Raw genomic sequence first — 20,185 nt, forward strand, 5'->3', positions numbered from 1 at the left:
ACTGTCACCCGGAGTCTGTAATGGACATGATCTCGAAATGCTACGAAGGTATGACCACCCGAGTGGTGTTAATGAAGGAGGAAAAGTAAAGAATATAAAATAAACTAGAGCAACTGTGCCCTTTGCAAGGGCACAAGGTAAGTTAGGCGGATGACTGTGACGATCTGATCAAGCAGCAATACTGTGCAGGATAGGCTAGTATTAATTTTAATAAGACTGTTTTAATATACCTTGATCGTGAGAAGCTGGCATTTTGAAAACTCGACTTTTGACCTCTGTATGACCCCCTTAATGACCTTAAATGAATGTTAAAATATTTAAAACATGTTAAGAATGTCATAATGATCATTGCATTTAAATTTCAGGTCAATTGAAGCATTTTGAAAACTTGACCTTTGACCCCTTTATTGCCCGTTAATGACCTTAAATGAATTTTAAAATATTTTCAACATGTTTAGAATGTCATAAGGATCATTGCGTTTAAATTTCAGCTCAATCGGAGCATTTTGGAAAACTTGACCTTTGACCCCTTTATGACCCGTTAATGACTTTAAATGAATCTTAAAATATTTTTTAAATGTTTAGAATGTCATAAGGATCATTGCATTTAAATTTCAGCTCAATTGGAGCATTTTGAGAACCTTGACCTTTGACCCCTTTATGGCCCCTTAATGACCTTAAATAAATTTTTAAATGTTTGAAACATATTTAGAATGTCACAAGGATCATTGCATTTAAATTTAAGCTCAATCGGAGCATTTTCAGTTAAAATGACCTTTTTGACCCCTGTGACCCCTGGATGACCTCCGACGTTTGGAAATATTTTTATTATATTCTTTATGTTTTCCTCTTTCATATGACACCACTCATGGGGTCATACCTTCGTGGCATTTAGAGATATGTCCATTTCAGACCAAATGGTTAGTCAGTAAGCTAGTAACTTAGTAAGTAAGCTAGTAAGTAAGCTAGTAACATTCACTCTTATAGGCTGATACCATTTCATGGTTCAGCAAAAATCTCAATAAATGGTCAAGTTGGCCCAACAATAAAAGCCTTAGAGGGAACACTGCCTGTGAGTACTACCTGCTGATTGGTTACAAGAAAACTATTATGACTTCTTGAGCCAATCAGCAGCATGGTAAGAATGGTTGTAGGACTGAAGAGGATTGAGCTTTAGTATTATAGAAAAGCTGTTTTAATTGGTCACTCAGATGAATATTTTGCTTTAAAATGAATCAATCAGAAATGCTGTAAGGACTCTGTTTTGCTTACAATTGGAGAAAATTATTCAGTTTTTGTTATTTTGTGCGTCAATATAGTTCCAACTTACACTCGCATAAATTCACATAAGCGCGCTCCAGTGACACATTAAGTAACGCACAACTAGCATAGGTGCTGATGAGTCCAATTGGATTAAACTGGTTTTTTGCCAATTATAAGCTGAACAAACTGTAACATGGTGCCCTGGTGGTATAGTTTGTGTTGTACATCTAATATTTATAATTAGACTACTTTGTAGCCCCTTTTAAAATCCATATTCTGATATTAATTCATTGCACAATGAACAAGAACAACAACAACAAGAACAACAACAAGAACTGCTCCCATCCGAAAACCATCCATAACCGGTGATACCGAACTCTGGCTGAACAGCCATTGTGTTTGTGGAAGGGTGCAGTTGGGGTGAATTATTGATGAAAAAGGGACTACTGAGTAGGCTAATGTGATATATGTTTGGATGATATACATCACAATCATATCACATGTATGTTGTGTCTAATCCTTAATAAACACAATGTAAAACTATGCTGCTAGGTATAGTTTATTATTAAGTAAATAATTATAGTGGGCAACTCCAGTTGAGATTGATACACCCTGTGGAAGATGTGACCTTAATCTCCCACACATGGGGTGTAGATTTCAAACGGAGTCACCCATTCAGGTAACCCCATTTGAGATTCACACTCCCTGTGTGGGAGATAACTGTCACATCTTCCATAGGGGGTGTATGGATTTCAACTGAAATAGCACAACTTGCTTTGCTGGATCCTGATGGAAAGGAGACAATGTCAATGAATGGCCAATCCTATGTACACATTTTGTAAGTGTTATATTATTTAGTAAGGTCCTTCAGCAGTGTCCGAATGCTCTTCCTGATTATCATGTAAAAAGAACTAGGTCACGTCTGGGTCACAGGATGCTACGCAGATTGATCGGCGAATTAGGTGCCAATGTGATGATGATGTGCTTTAATTAGCCAATCAGAACCACACTTTCGTGCTAACACTGTAAACAGTGCCAACTGGCCAGACTGCTGAAGAACCTTGTAGAAAACTATAAAATTACCATAATTCGTACTAGGGCACAAAACACTTTTCTGATGACATTATTTCCAGCATATCTTGTAAAAATTAGCACTGTACTTTTTGACATTGACTAACATTTTTCACAGGGCTATTTTGTGAAATTTGGAGTTAATCACCCTCATGTATTTTGAGCTAATCAGCCCTATGTATTTTGAGCCATATTCATACCATTTGTGATGCGATCTTCTTTTTGTTTCCTGTTGTTTTGGAAACTCTTTAATTGCTCATATCTTTGGAACTGGTTGAAAACATTCAATTTCAATGCGGTTTTCTGCAAAATGCAGCTTTGCAAATGATTTTTACTATCATTTAAGGAACTGAAAATTTAATATTTCCGAGGACAGTGATATAAAATTGGATCGGTTGAGCCCATATTTATTAGTCGAGCTATGAGTTTTAAAATATTGGGACGAGACGTAGTCGAGTCCAATATTTTACAACTCATAGCAAGACCAATAAATATCGGGCGTAAAGCATCCAATTTTATCATTATTATGTTTTGGATCCAATATTATCACAACTTGGATCCATCAAAACATAATAATGAAGTAAATTGGATCTGCTGTATTCATTCTGATTGAGCACAGTGCTTCCAACTTGAACATAATTTGTTATGTTCAATTATGAGAATGGTCTGTTGCATGTGTAGTCCAATGTAATGTCGTAGATGATTGTGTAATACTTCTGAAATGCCTTTTGCAGCTCTGGCCCAGTTTTTAAAATAATTGGTGCCACCAAACTAAACATAATTTGTCCAATTATGTGAATGGTGTTACATATGGTTGTGAACACATCGAATAGAGTACAAGTATAAACGTTTCACTGCTAAAAAATCAGGAGCTTCGTTCTTTGTTGAAACTGTGCAAAAGCTTTATGCTACTCGTGCTTGGCGGAACTTCGGAAGCGCTTCATGTGTTAGATACTAGATAGGGACAGTGAGTTTATCATGGACTGTACATTATTCTGCACTTTGTCATGTTCATAACGACAAGAAGAAATGTGTACTGTAATCCAATGTTAGAGATGATTATGTAATACTTATTATGCCTTTGCAGCTCAGGCCCTATGCCTATTTTTATAAAATCTGTGGAAAAATGACATTTTTCCACTAAAGTATTCTACAAACATGCAAATTATATGGACTAAGTTTTAGCCTTTAACTTAAAAGTCTCTTGGTAACGGGGCTTTGGAAGGCCTACTGTTATCCTGGACTGACCTTTGTGTTCCAGGTTATAGCAGATGAGGTGAGCACAACGTTTCTTTAAAATACCCATATATCCAGTACTGTCCATATCATACTAGCAATTGCAAGGGACCTAACTTTTTTTATTTGTGACTAACATAAATTTTATCGCTTGCCAAAATCTGATTGATAAGTCGCTAGTACGCCCTAGCGTCAAATTGCAACCAGTTGAATTGAAGGCAACTTTGTTGCTTTGTAGACAGCCACGACTGAACACTGGTAGTGTCTGTTGAATCTCATACTGTGAGTGCTAGTATGATGATTTGCCTAGCAGTGTTTTATGATTTGGATAATGATTTGAATAGGTGTAAAAAGATGTTGCGAGATTGCAAGACTCGTAAGTGCTAAGAAATATGAAAGCAATTGTGATAGTCTTGTATTATGTCGGCGGATTACAGTAAGAATTTCAAATGAATGAACACAGTGTGCCATTTTAGATGTGTACGTAATTGCATGTACCTGTTGCGTAAATTTTTTTAATTCACTGTGGGCACGTTGTCATGGTGGAGTGGCAGGAACCTGGGTGTTTATTCATTCATTTATTTGAAATTCTCCCTGTAGGCTAACCTTTCATTTGTATTGTTTCAAGCATTTTGAACTGATTTAAAATGCAATTCCAATATCTTTTTAAATTGTATAAACATGAAATATAAACATTGAGAGAAGCTCTCTGTTGGCCAAACTGAGGGAGGATGGAGAGGCTTTGGTAGCCATCGAAAGTCATTATGTTGTATACATTAATTTGGTGAAATTTTTAGTTTTAGAAATATGTGCTAATATCTTGTATGACTGTGTGTGTAAATATCATTTTGTACATTTGAAGAGTTTAGATGTGAAAACCGATATATCCATTTCCTCAATTTGAGATATTTTAAGCAAATATAACTAATCAAATATAGAGAAAATAGTGCTAATTTCAACCATAGTTTTCAAAGCCAACATTATGGCAGATGTTGGTGACTTTAACTAAAAAAGTTTAAAAGCGGCGTTTATTGGCTTTTGCATTAAAGCTCTGTATTTAAACCCATTTGTTTTGTTTTTTTAAATCTTGTTGGTGTGGAAAACTGTTATTTAGCTTAAAGCGGGCAGTTTCAACCTGGATTTCCCAGGAAGTGCCTTATCAGGTTTTGAAATTAGATTTAAGCTATGAGCACAGAGCACTGCTGCCTTTCTTACAGTACCCTTGATTGGTTTAAGTTGCATGATATAATCATCTGATCAACCAATCAAAATACAGCTTATAGATCACTTAGCAACTCTTGATTGGCTCAATGCATAATATTGCCCTCATTGTAACTAATCAAATTACTTCTTTTACAGGCCGATATTTCAGACAGGTCAATATCTGAATACTAGTGAAATATGTTAAAAAACCAAGCAACAAAAAAATTTAGAAAATTAACTTCCTGAAATTGGACTACCATATTCGATCTAATTAGCTCCCCTGGTGCTTATGTCAGTCACCTTTTTGGTGGTTGGGGGGCCTTATTTAAATGATGAAATGCAAGTTAAAATTGGGAATTTATGTTTAATAAATAGGCCTATAATATGAGTGCATCAAATCATAATCTTAAGCCGGAAAGTTAAGACAGCAATTTTATTGAGACATGTGACAGAATGTATTTGTGCATTTAAAAGGGACGCTTAGATATTTGATACTTGGAAAAAATTCTGTAGGGGGGGGCACTTATTAGGAGAGGGCGATAGTTCAAATGTGATAATCCGTACTGTATATAATTTGCATCCAATATGAAATTCATTCCAACCTAAGTTAATTATAACTATATTAGCCAAAATGATATCATCTTGAAAGGTTAACAACCTCCATCCAACAAGCATGTAGCTCAAAGAGTAGACCTGAAGGTGTGGAGTATGAGTACCCAACACACTCAAAGGTCATTCTATGCATGTAGAAGTATGTTGGGGTTAATGAACTGTGTACTGACAGATGAGCATGTGTGAAATCCTAGTGTATAACTTTTGCCCAAGTTTAAATGAAGAGTTCAGGCACAAAACATGTTGTACACCGTGTGCTGCCTTTTGTTATATTTATATGTTATTATACACAGAGAAGAACGGCAGTCCTTTGTTCAGATTGACGTGAGCGCCCTGTTATTTAAATGAGTGACCTACGCGGAGCTTTGTGTTCACTTCAAGGGCGCCGATCTGCGCCGAGCAACGTTTTAACGCAAAATCTGCCAATCAGATTATCGGTCTGTTGCTATGATTGTCAGACAATTGATTCAGCCAATCCGAACACAACTTTCGTGTATACGCTCTGCACGCTCTCAAAATGTAAACAAGTGCCTTCCTTCCCTGACAAAAACTGTAGTGTGTCCGTTTCATACCAAGTTCAGAGTAATGCCATTTGAGTGGCAGATTTGAGCAGTTGCGTCGCCAGCGTACAGATATTATCGCTCTTCTATGCATGTTTCTATGCACTGCGGGATGTGCGATTTGAATCTGCCAATGTGAAATTCAACATGACGTTATTCTCAACTTGAGATGAGGCAGAATATAATAACTGCATATTGTTTAGGAGCTGCGTGGCGCACTGGTTAAGGTCTTTGCCTTTGGTGTGGCAATTCCCTTCACCAGGTCACTTACTCACTTGTGTCTGGCGGAAGTTTCATCAGCGTTATTTCCCAGATTTCAGCTGTTAATGCCTAGATATACGCTTGATAAAAAAAGAAAAGATCAACACCTCTGGCTAATGCCTTGTTTACGGGTGGGCCGACTTTTCAAGTAAGGTCGGTCGGATGGGATTTTTTTTTTCTGAAGGATAAAATATCCCCAAAATATTACATGAAAGCTTGATGGCAAAAAAAAAAGTAAGTCAAAATCAATCAAAAATCAAAATTAAGCCAAAAATGGCTTATTTTACATGATTTTAGCAAAACATAAGTAACAACTCTGCCAAAAATGCAAAATCTGGATCGGTCGGGCTGTAAAACAGGATGTTGTTTTTTTGTCACCTGAATTCTAAGTTTTTGATCCATAGTCTATATTGTAAGGCTGGTTCAAAATGTTCATCATGTGTGTCTGGTAACTAATATATTTCAGTTTATAAAAAACATTTTGAATTCCGGTCACCTATTGTTAATTTTATATTACTTCTGTGGTCCAGGTAGATTGTGTAGAAGAGGTGAGGTCTCCTCTCCTTCTACACACTAAGGACCAATGGGTCAACTGTCTTGTTGTCAAGAGTGTTGATCAGCCAATCAGCGTGATTGTTCATCACTTCTGTGTTTACGCTCGGTGCACAGCACCGACCATGGAAGTAATAAAAAGTTAATTTTATTGTTTGAAAATTCACAATCAATCCATCTGCCAGGGCATTGTTGCATAACCCCAGTGGGCTACACCCCCTATGGAAGACATGACCTTAATCTCCCTCACAGGGGGTGTGAATTCCAAATGGGGTTACCTGAATGGGTGACTCGATTTGAAAACTACACTCCGTGTGTGGGAGATTAAGTTTGTATCTTCCATACAGGCTGAGTCAAAAAGAAGTAAACTCATGTTTGATGGGCTGTAACTCGAGATTTGCAAGGAATCTGCTAAAAATAAAAAATACCACTGAAAAGAGCACATTCTACACGTCTAAATACAAAAAAGAATTGTTGTAATTGCTCACAGCAAACTAAAGTTATATTCATTTGAATACAACCACCCATTTTTGTAGCTGCACACGGCTGATTGATTTTCATCCATTTCAATTTCGACGAATCAGCAAAGTGCTAACAGGATTTATTGTTGAAAAGACAACTTTTGCTTTTAATTAATATTCAACAAAGTCCATGACGGTACTATAGTTTAATTGTAGGGATACCAATTCAAGTCTTTACGAACGATCCAGGAGAAGCTTGATTGGGGAATGTTGGGTAAAGGATTGAGCTGATCTTTGCTCTTGCTGTAACGCATGTCTAACTCTAGCAATGTTCACTTGTGATCTATATAGCAGTTCGTGGTCTGCCTGAAGCTTCCGGCTGTCTGTTCCTTAGTGTCCCATGCACATTGAACTTGTTCACATTCTTATATACTACTCCCTTACATGAAACCAGGTTAGCTTTAGGAAATTGGAGACGAAAAAGACGCCGAACATCAGTGGGACTCTTAGTTTCATGATACTTCGTCGACAGAAACGTGCACTCCCGTGCGGTAAATTGTGGTGCCATGTTGTCATTTTATTATGTAGTGCAATGAAGTAAAATTCATATTGAAAAGAGCCCTTTAACATGTAGGAATTATTGAATGAAACCACACCTGCCACATAACTTTATTTGCATTTGAATATCGCACCTTACCAATCAATAAAATAGATAGGCCCCTACTTGGGAAGTGAAACCGTGTGCAGCTACAAAAATGGGTACTTGTATTTAAATGATTATAACTTGAATTTGCTGTGAGTATTTGCAACAATTGTTTTTTGATTTAGACGTGTAGAATTTGCTCTTTCCAATGGTATTTTCATTTTTAGCAGATTCCTTACAGCTCTCGCGTTACAGCACCTCAAACATGAGTTTACTTCTTTTTGACTCAGCCTGTAGGGGGTGTATGGAGTTAAAATGAAATGGCACATTTTGTTTCCAGGCCTACATGTAGCCAACTGATTGAAAATTATAATGCTTTAAAAATATAAAAATGCAGTACTTATTTGCTATGTTATTTCCTTGTAGATACCGGATTTGGTTGAAATGAGGGTTGTTAATGTGGTTGGGAAGAAAAAAATTTAAACATTGATTGAATTAATGAAAATCTTATTTAAATAAATAAAAAAATCAGATGCGCTTTTTTTTCCCGATTAAAATATATGACAGTATTGAGTATTCTAGTTGAAATCCATACACCCCCTATGGAAGACATGACCTTAATCTGACACAGGGAGTGTGAATTTCAAATGGGGTTACGGAAATGGATTTCAACTGGAATAGCCTGTTTTAACTTTATGATTGACAAGATTTGTTTCAGAAATATGCTAGATGTTGCTCCTGGGGAAAACAATCCCTTTTTAAGGACAACAATGGGATAGATCCGAGTTTGTATATATAGACCATTGAGTTAGTATCAAAGAGTACCAACTCTGCCATGACATCCATGTTTGCGTGTCGCTCATGGAAGTCACTTAATGTACCTCCAAATAACCAATGAGGTAGAATCAAAGAGTACCGACTCTGCCATGTTTGTGTGCCACTCATGAAGGCCACTTAATTAATGTAACTCCAGATAACCAATGAGGTAGAACAAGGAGTACCGACTCTGCCATGTTTGTGTGTTGCTTATGGAAGCCACTTAATGTACTTCCACGGATTATTTCGCTATGTACTCTCAAACTTGATTCAAAGCATGAGCTTGTTTGCGTTCTGCGTGTAACGCTAGGCACCACTGCTTGCGAAAATCTTTGAAACCCTCAAACTTAAAGAGGCAAAATATCATTCGATTTCTGGTCCTTGCCGAAGAATACAGGAGGGACATTAATTGGCCTCCATGAGCAACAAAACAAAATGGTGGATTTGCCATTTATAACATTGGATTGGTAATCTTTGTGTATTGTAATATCTTATAGACCTTAGTGATAATTTTTTTATCTTTCGACAGCCATGGTGTTACTGTCTATGATTTATCAACAAATTTCATGATATAAAAGATGGCTGATTTTATGATATTTTTTTCCTATTTATGATCATTAGATTAGATGTGGACCATTTTTGCTTGAAAAGCATGCCTTAGAATTATTGAAATGAGGGACAAATGTACTTGTATCATGAAATTTAACCAAATGTATTTCTATTTCATGTACATGTAAGACTGTAATTACATTACAGGTTAATAACCTGTACAAATTATGTAAAGAAAGTGAATATTTAAACATACTTTTATTAAAGAATATTGTCATACATGTTTTAAAATATATGTATGATTCTGAATGAGTGTTTGTTTGTTTGTTTACTCAGGTTGGTCTGTGAGGTACACAAGCTAATCTGGTTTCAGAATTTATTTTAGTGGTTCAGTAGGGTTGCAGCATATGGGGTTATTCCAGATGAATTCTGCACCCCTCTATGGAGAATATTTGATGTCAAAAAAAGAACAATTTATGTTGGAATTTGTGACAATCTTCAGTGTCATGCTATTTGAAGTGAAAGTTGATATATTTATTGGGTTCATTTTTGCACTATTTTATATTTAAGTCGAGATGTTACCGAATGTGTGCATATTTAAACAGATAAGAAGAGCTAGGGGGTGGCTGTCGGGTACAGAATGACGGAACACAGAGTATTCATTTATGCATTACGTTGCACTATTAAGGGAGCTCAATTATGACCCTTACCCTCAGATATGTGAGGAGGTGGCCGGGAGATCATCTTTTGTGCGGTTACATTAATGACTTTCCCCACCCCCTGGGATACATTGAGGGCATCTTATACCCACTAATGTGACGTATAGACTCAAACACACATCACATACACAAACCCATCTCAATATGTGACTTGACCTTGACCGTGGTGACGTTTGAAAAATGGCTTCAAAATCGACATTTTAGCCTCCATTTCTCCCCCTCCCCTCAAGATGTGGGTGATAGCGGATATTTGTAATGAGTGAATTTTGTTTACAACCTTAGGGAACAAGTTATGTAATGAAAGATCAAGCACAATCAATATTATCATTATATCCATTGTTTTCAAAAATGCTGATTATATTCAACTGATCCTTTAATTCTTTTGAGGAGTGTATTTTTGGGAATAAGTCAAGAAAGCCACTGAATGCATTTATATTTCCATAGGTCTTGCCGTTCTTGAGTTAAGGCCAATAATATATCAAAACGAAAGTTCTGGTTATTTTCAATCATGCAAATGGGGCTGAAATGACAGCGACACTCCGTATATCAAACATTCAGATCCCCTTTATAGAAGCCATACAATTCCTCTTGTGTGTCAGCTTAATTTGTCTCAATATTTGAGTGCAAGCACCGCACGGTGTGCTCCCTTCCAACTAGCCTTAAGGTTAGCAACTATTTTAAATTGTTGCGATTTGGTAGTTCACAGCATCTTGCGAATACTAGTGAGCTTTGGCAAAATTGCATTGATCATTTCATAGCGAGTGTGTAGAAGAATTCAAATATCACAGATATACTTCTGTAGGTCCTGTGGTTCTTGAGTTATGTTGTAAAGAGGGCTGAAACAACAACACTTTTGTAAAACGTACATAACACATTAACAACAATAAATCAAGCAAGTTTTCAAAGTATATGATTTGTAGAATTAACTTTTGCAAAACATCAAAGTGTAATTTTTCAATAGTATATTGATTTAAATAATGAATAAATTGTAGATAATGGATAAAAAACCTTAAACTGGTAAAAACTGCACAAAAGTAGAAGAAACTATTGGCAGTCAAACATTAAAAACAACACAGAAAGCTCATAAACAGTAAGTATAACTTTTAATGAATCATTCAACATTTGCTTTGTTTCAAAATGCACACGTAGGCCTACTACTCCCGATTCCAGAAAAATACTGCACTAATTTTTTTTGAACTAAAAAAATATCTTGTTTTGCCAAAGAAATACCTGAACTCCTCATCCGTTAGTTCTAACTGGCAATGAAAGTCAAATTTTAATATTTTTGCAATTTCAATGGGCCAAAACATACAATTTTGCATGTTTTCTTACAGTCCCAAATTCTAAGACTTCGCACAAGCCTGTCTAAGCATTCAAAATCTTGAGTATAGGCTGAGAGTTCGCTCATAATTTTAATATTTTATGGGTTTTTTATAATTGGATATTAAAAAGATTAGCAAGTATGTTTTCCAATTATTATCATGATTATAATGGATAACTTGAATTATTAGACTTTTTACAAGTCTTTGGGCTTGATTGTCACAGCATACCGGTACGAAAAACACCATAAAAACGCATGTTTGTGGCCATTATTTCCAAAAATTAGCAACTATTGAAAGTTTAACTTTGATTGCGAGTTAGAATAAACAAAATGATTAGGATTTTAGGCCTAAAAAAATTGTTTGATTGGCGTAACCCGACCGACCCTAAAAATAGGCACGACCCTAGACTTTTTTTCTTATTTTTGTGCACAAAATGGATAAAAAATATAAAAAAAGATTAAAATTTTAAAAAAAAAAAAAAAAATTGCCGACCGACCTACCCTAATTTTTTTTTACATGTTACGCCAATCAAACATTTTTTTTAGGCCTTAGCTAGGTGGCAAAACAAGATACAGGATGAGTCAAAAAAAGGGCAATAGAGAAAAGAATCCATTTTTATTTAAGAACCGATTTGAATCTTTTAGGTTTTAAAACATTTTATAAATGATATATCCATTAGTGACCTTGTGTGAAAAAAACAAGGAATTAGCATTTACCGTTTTGTTTTTATGACACATTTTATAGCGATACCCAATTTTAATGTTTGTCCAAGAAACATCTAAAATTTGAATGTCAGCCCACTCTGCGTAAGGTAGATTTGAATCAACTGCTATTTTCTTAACCTCGTTGGCATTGAAATAAAATGGAGCACCTAAAGTGTTATTGTCCTTGGTCTTGTTTAAGGAAAAGAAACATTATTTGTTGTTATTTTCATTTTACCTTTACTTTAAAGATGTTTATTCTCTATCAAAAACATACACATTTGTAGTCGGATGTCGAAATGAAATGCGCGCAAATTGAAGAGGAGTGAATTATAAAATATCCAGTAAGTTGGACATATTGGGATTAAAAAAACTGGAGTTGGAGTCGAGTGAGGTATGAAGGACTTAAAGTAATGTTAGAAAGTTTGTTTGAACTGAAAAAAGAAATACGCAAAACTCAACCTTATTGAAGTTAAAGTCAGTTTCAGAGCTGGTGTCTTTATCGTGCATTGTGTGCTCTCATTCAAAATACATGGTACCTCGTGGACAAATAATGAAATTGGGTATCGTAGCAAAAGGACTCATAAAAATGAAAAGGTAGATGTGATTGACTTCATTTTTTCACAACAGGTGACTATTGAATGTGGCATTTATAGAAACTTTCAATAATTGGAAAGTTCAACGTGGTTCTTACATAAATATCGATTCTTTGCTCTATTGCACTTTTTTTTGACTCACTTTAATATTTTTTTAATTCCCAAAAATTAATGCTGTAGTTTTTGGAATAGGGAATGGGCAATGAACATGAACAGATGAAATCATTCTAATTTCTGAATTTAAAGTTCTTATACGTTATTAAGAAAATCGTTCTGCAAAATAATAATTAAGGCAGAAATATTATTTTCTGTTGCTTAATAATTTGTTTTGAAATGAAAAAGGTGAAACATAGTTCCTATCAGGGTTTAGTTTTTGCCGAAAAACACCATAAAAACGCATGTTTTTGGCCATTATTTCCAAAAATTAGCAACTATTGAAAATTTGACTTTGATTGCGAGTCAAATAACATTTTGCTCCCTTCTTGCCTATTATACCTGTATATATTTTCTCAGTTTGATTTAACTAACCACCCAGCAAACACAAACATGTTTTTAAGGGGGTACTACACCCCTGGCCAATTTGGTGCCTATTTTTGCATTTTTCTCAAAAATTATAGCGCATTTGATACAAGTAAGATATATGTTAGGGGCAAGGACTACAACTACTGCACTGAAAATTCAGCGACTCGAGACAAGTAGTTATTGATCAAACACTGGTTTACCCTCATTTTTGACTGTAACTCCACAACTGTTGTCTGTGCTGAAATAAAATTTCCAGTGCAGTAGTTGCAGTCCTTGCCCCTATAATATACATATAGTCCAGTCAATTTAAACAAATTAGTGGTGTCACCCACCACTAATTGCAACAGAATGTTTTTCACTTTTATACATTTAAGAGATGTCCCCTGAACATCATACCAAAAATATACTAAAATTTACTTGGTGGAAAGGTAGTTTTTGGCGGGAAAAGGTCATACAGAGGTCAAATTTCAAAATTGCTTTAATCTTTTTAAAAACTATACCAAAGCATTCCTCTAGTCTTAAGGATTCAGAAAAAGTATAGTTTGTCATATCTATGATGTACCATTCTCAAGTTATAAGCAAAAAGGTCAAAGGTCAAATTTTGGGCTCCACGTGGGTCAACTTCGAAAAAATGCTCCGATCTCCTTAAAAATGGTCTCAATGTGTTCGTACTTAAAAAACACTCCAAAATAAGAATAGTTTGCCGTATCTTGGATGTTTCGTTACCTAGGTAGCAGGATAAAAGAGGTCATTGGCCATTGAACTCTATTGACCCCGACCTAGTTTTCGATGTTACGCATCATTAAACAACCTAAACAGTGCAAATATTCTTTAAATGAATTATGTTTGCAAGTCGAATAATTTGAGACCATTTTGGTTTAAATCAGACAATGTTTAGTTTTTTGACCTCTGTTGAACCCAACATTTGACCTTTGACCTTTTCGGTTAGGCCAAAAAAAAAGTGTTTGTTTGCCCAGACACGACCGACCCAAAAATTCAAAAAACATCATACACTTTTTTTAATATTTTTTACAATGATATAAAAATAAAGAAAATGATGTTTTTTCCCCATAAAAATGCCAAATGACACTTGAAAGTTAATATTCCTGGCAATCACAGCATTCATTTTTCCCATTTAGCCCTCCCCAACCATGGCAACAATATTTTACCATCAATCAACATCAATATAGAGAACCAAGCACGACAAGTAGGCCTACATGTACTAGTATGGTCTGGGATTTTGTACTCCAGCCCGATTTTGTTACCAAAGAGGTTAAACTTTATATGGTAAAGGTTAAAATACATTCATAGATCAAAGCAGCCAATCAGAAAAGCGGTTAGAAAAGTATGTGGAGTACATTGGTTGTGTATAATGTGCAATCCGCGTACTACGCGCAGTGCTTTCAGACGCTTTTTGGGCGGGTAGATGCATTTTTATTTGGTCCTATTTGCCAACATTTTTAGTGATAGTTTTGTTATAAAAACATCAAAAATCACATGTTTTTTTTTCTTCTTGTGTAGGAAATACTATTCAAATACATGTAGGTTAATGAACGCGTTTTTAATACTCTCCCAACAAGTAATACATGTTCATTAACCTATAATTAAAGTTTGACGCAAGTACAAAATGTAAGGCTGAATGTCGTATATTTTCTCTTACACCACTTGCTGCAACACATGTACACATCTTTAAAAAAAGAAAAAAAAAAAAAAAGAAATGGAAATCGGCCTACCGACCCACTCCTTTCTACCCCATGTCTGGGCAAACAAACACTTTTTTGTTGGCCTTATAACTCAAGAACCGTACGTCACAGATATGGCAAACTATATTTTTTCTGAATCCTTATGACCAGAGGAATAATTTGGTATAGTATTTAAAATGATTGGAGCAATTTTGAAATTTGACCCCTGTATGACCTTTTCCCGCCAAAAACTCCCTTTCCACCAAGTATATTTTAGTATACTTTTTGTATGCTGTTCAGGGGACATCTCTGACATTCATAGCAAAAAAAAAAAAATTCTGTTGCAATTAGTGGTGAGTCAAAACCCACTTTGACTGGACTATCTTACTTGTCACCAATGCGCTCTAATTTTTGAGAAAATGCAAAAATAGGCACAAAATTGGGCAAGGGTGTAGTACCCCATTAAGACGTTACATAGACGTGTTTTTGGATCCACGTGGTTATTATAGGCCCTAAATAGCATGAAAACATTTTGAAACCTATATGAAAAACACTAACATTTTACAAGTGTTGTCAAAATACTAATGTCACATTTTTTGGGGGAACATTTTGGCAAAATACTTTGTTAACACTTGGGCTAAATAGCATTAATTATGTTGGAATGTTGCAACAAGTTTTATGCCATTAAAACTTTTTATATAATTAATCCGACATTTAAACGTTTTCCGTAAACATGGTAAAATATTTTGCATTAATGGGTACGTTCTATAATTATTAAACTGACATGAACCTGATTTTTAAACCAAGCAATTTCTTTTTGTGAAAATTTTGCCCCATCAAAGAAACCAATCCTGTGATAACTTTGACCTCCCGTCTCGCCTCGCGTCTGTTTAATATTACTAAGTAATTTCTGCTATCTTCCGAAGATAGGAAGTGATGCATAGTACGCACGCGCACAAATTCTTGAATGCAGCAGTTTGTCGTGTGCTTGAGGGTACGACATTTATTATTAGGGCGACATGGCAGTCAAAGAATAATATAAACTCAGCGTAGTTCAGTACGATATGAATGCAAATTAACTGAATGTTTTCAACTAATGTTACTCTAAAAATAACCAAATTACCTTTGCTTGGAGCTTGGACATAGAAGCCATTCTTGTACCTTTCATCGAATCGACGAAACATTCTCAATGAAATAGCATAAATTATAGGGAATTTTACGGGTGAACGAATAGGCATGTTCAATCTAGAAACATTGACAATATGCCATTTACTTGATACACACCACCGTTGGTGTAAATATTGAGTTTCTAGATCATATTTGACAAATTTATATGAAGTAAAGAGTGTTTTATTAATACCCTTTATTTCGCAGCAGTGTGTATCATGTAAATGGCAGATTCAATATTTCAAAAATAATTAGACACAATATATTTTTGTTATCAACCATTTTGATAGAAACGTTTAAATAAACCGTTTTTAACCCTTTTTTTTTAACTTGCTGCAAAACATTTTAATATAATGTTATTAAAGTTAGGGATGAAAAATTATTTGGAAACGTTTGCAAAAAAAAAAATGCAAATAACATTTTGATATTTTGTTGTACAATAGTATTTTTTCATACAAGTTAACATATACCGAAATTTAATGTTTTAACCAAAACCTAGTCCGATGTGCTCTGGCGATAACACTCCGATCGGCATGCAAAGTAGGCCAGCAACGGAACCGCTACATGAACAATGGTGAACGAGCTAACCAAAACCAAATAATTTTTTTAAATTAAAAAATAAAAGCTTTAAGCCAAATGAAAAAAAAAAACCAAAAAACATTTGTTTAACGCCCACTTCCCTCCTCATTTTCTGGGATCTCTCCATCATTTTTATTTTCAATTTTCATATTAAATTTTAAAATTTTGAAAACTCGTTTTTTAAAGTCACGACGCTGTTATTCTTCCGAGGCGGCGAGGCGGTGTGCAATCTGAACGAAGGATCGTAGAAAAGCGTACATAGCAAGCTGCTCAAATACTGGATCCCTTAACCATTTGTCGTCGCATAGCAGTGCGCATACGGTGGTGTGTTATTATACGACCTCGCTACAGGACTACGGGTGGACACACCCGAACAGAAAGCCATTTCTAGATACCATTTCAGCGATTGGTGAATCATCAAATACCTTCTAATAATTTAAGGTATTTTATAAGGTGAAGATTGGGGTGATTTTCTAAATACGATCGACACGACTACATCAGTATTTTAGATTTCAAGGTAAGTACATTAATGCTGGATATATTTTCCTCTCTCTCTATATATAGTACTAGGAGCTTTAATGCGACTAAAAATATTGTAACAGGGATAGCGTTAAACACGTTTTTGATAAAATGCATCAATTCAATTTCAAATAATATCGCGGATACGCATACTGGATGTAGACAAAACGCCCTTTATGTCGTTAGATGATGGTACAAAAAAGCAGTCAATTTAATGTGTAAAATTGATGCTGATATATAGCGTAGTGCATTTGCGTTGTATGAACAGTGACTTACCATGCTTATAAAACGACAGCGATATATATGCCTATGTATATTATGCCTTTGTCTGCAGCTAGTATTAATAATACGAGCTACGGTGTTGTGCTTGAATGCTAAGGGATAGCATTTTTGGTCATCTTCCGTATAAAAATATTATTTCATGCAAAATAATAATATTTAGAGAATCATTCATATTTTAAACAATAAAATAGTGTACTTGAATTATTACGGTACTATATAGGCCCTATATGGGCCTAATATATAGCAAAATGCTGTCATACGCATTATATGCTTGTTTAACATAAAATATTTATGAACAGCCACATGAGTCTTAATTAACATGATAAATAAAACAGTAGGCCTACAGATTTGGAGGGTGTGGAATATGACAAAAATTATTATTACACACTAAATTTAAAACAACTGTATTTCCAATCCATTTTTTTTTTGTTATTTGCTATATGTATTACACGATAACCAGTTTCAAATTATTTGACCTTTGACATCTGATCAATTTTCCTCTCCGTCCAAGATCATTTTGACAAACACGTTTGTGTGTTTAACACGCGTCTATAAAATATGCACATATATTACTGAGTAGATAATGACTACAATTAATTAAGAACAGTGTTAATATACTGTCTGTAGGGGAGAGCGGGGAGTGTTCGCCCTAGGGGCAGGTCCGCCCACCCCTTGTTTCTCAGCACTACGGCTATCGGGGGATTTGGTGATGGCAAAATTAGGTGACATAGGTCATTATAAACTTCTCATATTAGCTACGCGACATATAGGGACGTGTTCATCGAACTGCAGCCAAAACAAAAAATTACACCAAAACGTAATTTTTTGTTGCATTAATAATGTTGTATTATCATTGATACATAAATACAGATGGTTTTAATGGAAATCTGTGTTGGGAACATATGGGATTTCTCAAAGATTTAATGCAGTTATAAACTCCTTATTCGATTTGTATTTTGCATACCCTGAAGAAAATACAAAAATGTGCACAAGGGGCACGTTCGCCCTTTTGAGGATGGGGCATGTTCGCCCTATATCTTCCCCGGGCGAACTTACCCCAAACTGGAGGGCGGACCTGCCCCATCAGCGTATTATGCAAAATATTGATAATTATACCATTAAACAAGGTAAAACTACTGAAAAGCATGTTTTTAAAGTTATGTGGTATCAGTATTACTCATACCACCGTTTATGTCCTAATCCATAATCTCCCCGAAGTTGTAAACATGATACGTTTAAGCTCACTTTGGACCCCTACATTTTACCATGACCCGACCCCTGCAACAAATTTAGTGACTCCCCAGAAGAGAATGAATGCCCTGTATACTCTTGCTAAATGTTTGCATTGAATATGTTATTGTTATGCAATGTTTAAATCTTTTTTGTGATTAGGGTGAACTTACCCCACCATATGGGCGAACCTGCCCCAATATGGGGCAAGTTCGCCACTTTGCAAAACTTTTTGTTTGCTCTATCCTGTTGCTATTGTAAGGCCTATAGTTCTGGGATTGTGGCCGTATATAGCTAAGACATAGGGCTTTCACATGGGCTAATCAGGTCATCCCTAACCTTAAAATTGACATCGCTAGGCTGGTCAGAAAAAAATAGGGCGAACACTCCCCGCTCTCCCCTACTACATGTATGCCCAGCTAATTTACACATGATGATGTCGTATAGGCCTATATATTTAGGCTGCTCTTCAAATATGTCACTACTCGTAACATCTGCCCGGTGCATATATCGTGAAGAATGAACAATGGTTTTTGCCCCGGTTTACATCCATTAATTCCACAGCTCGCAGCTGTAAATTCCGACATAAAAACAACAAGATTCCCTACAGTTAATTAATATATAGGACTGTAAAACTAACGCAGAGTCGTAATGCAATTTAATATAAATTACAATTATTTTTTTCTTCAAATTTCATGTATTTTTGAAAATGTTTTTACATGTGGTATACATGTATTGAATATTATATGGTAGAAATACATCGATTGCTCAGTGCTAGAAGTGGGTAAGTGCAATAGCTGCCCTGTGATAATTGGGTAATTTACACACGTCATATTGTCACATCTAAACATAGCAGCTATTGCACTTACCCACTTCTGGCACTGAGCAATCGACATGTATTATGTTGGTAGCTTATATGGAATATTGCGGTAAAATATAATCATTGATAAATGGTCGCCACAATTACACTTTTCTTTGCACTTTTACCAACGGTAATTAATAATGCTGAAATGGAACGTTCCTTTTTTAATCAAGTTTTCTATTTTTTGCTATAAATCGGAGGTCACTGAACTATGTTGAATACTGTGGAGGTTTAGGCAACCTTTGTTCTACCAGCGGACTTGCCAAGTAGGACCGGTCGTCGGATTTTTCCCCTGGAAGAGGCTTAATTCCCGGGCTTAATTGTACCAAAAACAATAACCAAAAGCTTAAAAAAATTGGGAAAAAATTGTGTGAATTAAAAAAAAAAATTGTTAAACAATTACAGTCAAAATCAATCCACTTCGGCCAAACATCTGTTTCATTTATTTTTATTTATTTATTTATTTATTTATTTATTTATTTATTTATTTATTTATTTATTTATTTATTTATTTATTGATTGATTGATTGATTGATTGATTGATTGATTGATTGGTTGGTTGGTTGGTTGGTTGGTTGATTGATTGATTTATATATTTATTTATTTACTTATTTATTTACTTATTTATTTATATATTGATTGATCAACATTTTTTCAATTTGAGATAGCATTTGAGTTTTGAGATTTGAGTAGCATTAGAAAAATGTGTACCGGTATCTTGGTTTATTGGGCTATTTCAGTTGAAATCCATACACCCCCTGTTAGCCTTAATCTTCT

At 35.2% G+C, this 20,185-nt stretch overlaps 1 long non-coding RNA gene across 1 annotated transcript; it reads left to right on the forward strand.

The window, feature by feature from the left end:
* Nucleotides 1-1,017: 1,017 nt before the first annotated feature.
* LOC140145971 (uncharacterized) lies at nt 1,018-9,536 on the forward strand. The gene is made up of 2 exons (XR_011858161.1): nt 1,018-8,714; nt 8,762-9,536. It is a non-coding gene; the product is annotated as an uncharacterized lncRNA (long non-coding RNA).
* The last annotated feature ends 10,649 nt before the right edge of the window (nt 9,537-20,185 follow it).

Source organism: Amphiura filiformis, chromosome 2, assembly GCF_039555335.1.
Source record: "Amphiura filiformis chromosome 2, Afil_fr2py, whole genome shotgun sequence".
NCBI classification, from domain to species: Eukaryota; Metazoa; Echinodermata; class Ophiuroidea; order Amphilepidida; family Amphiuridae; genus Amphiura; species Amphiura filiformis.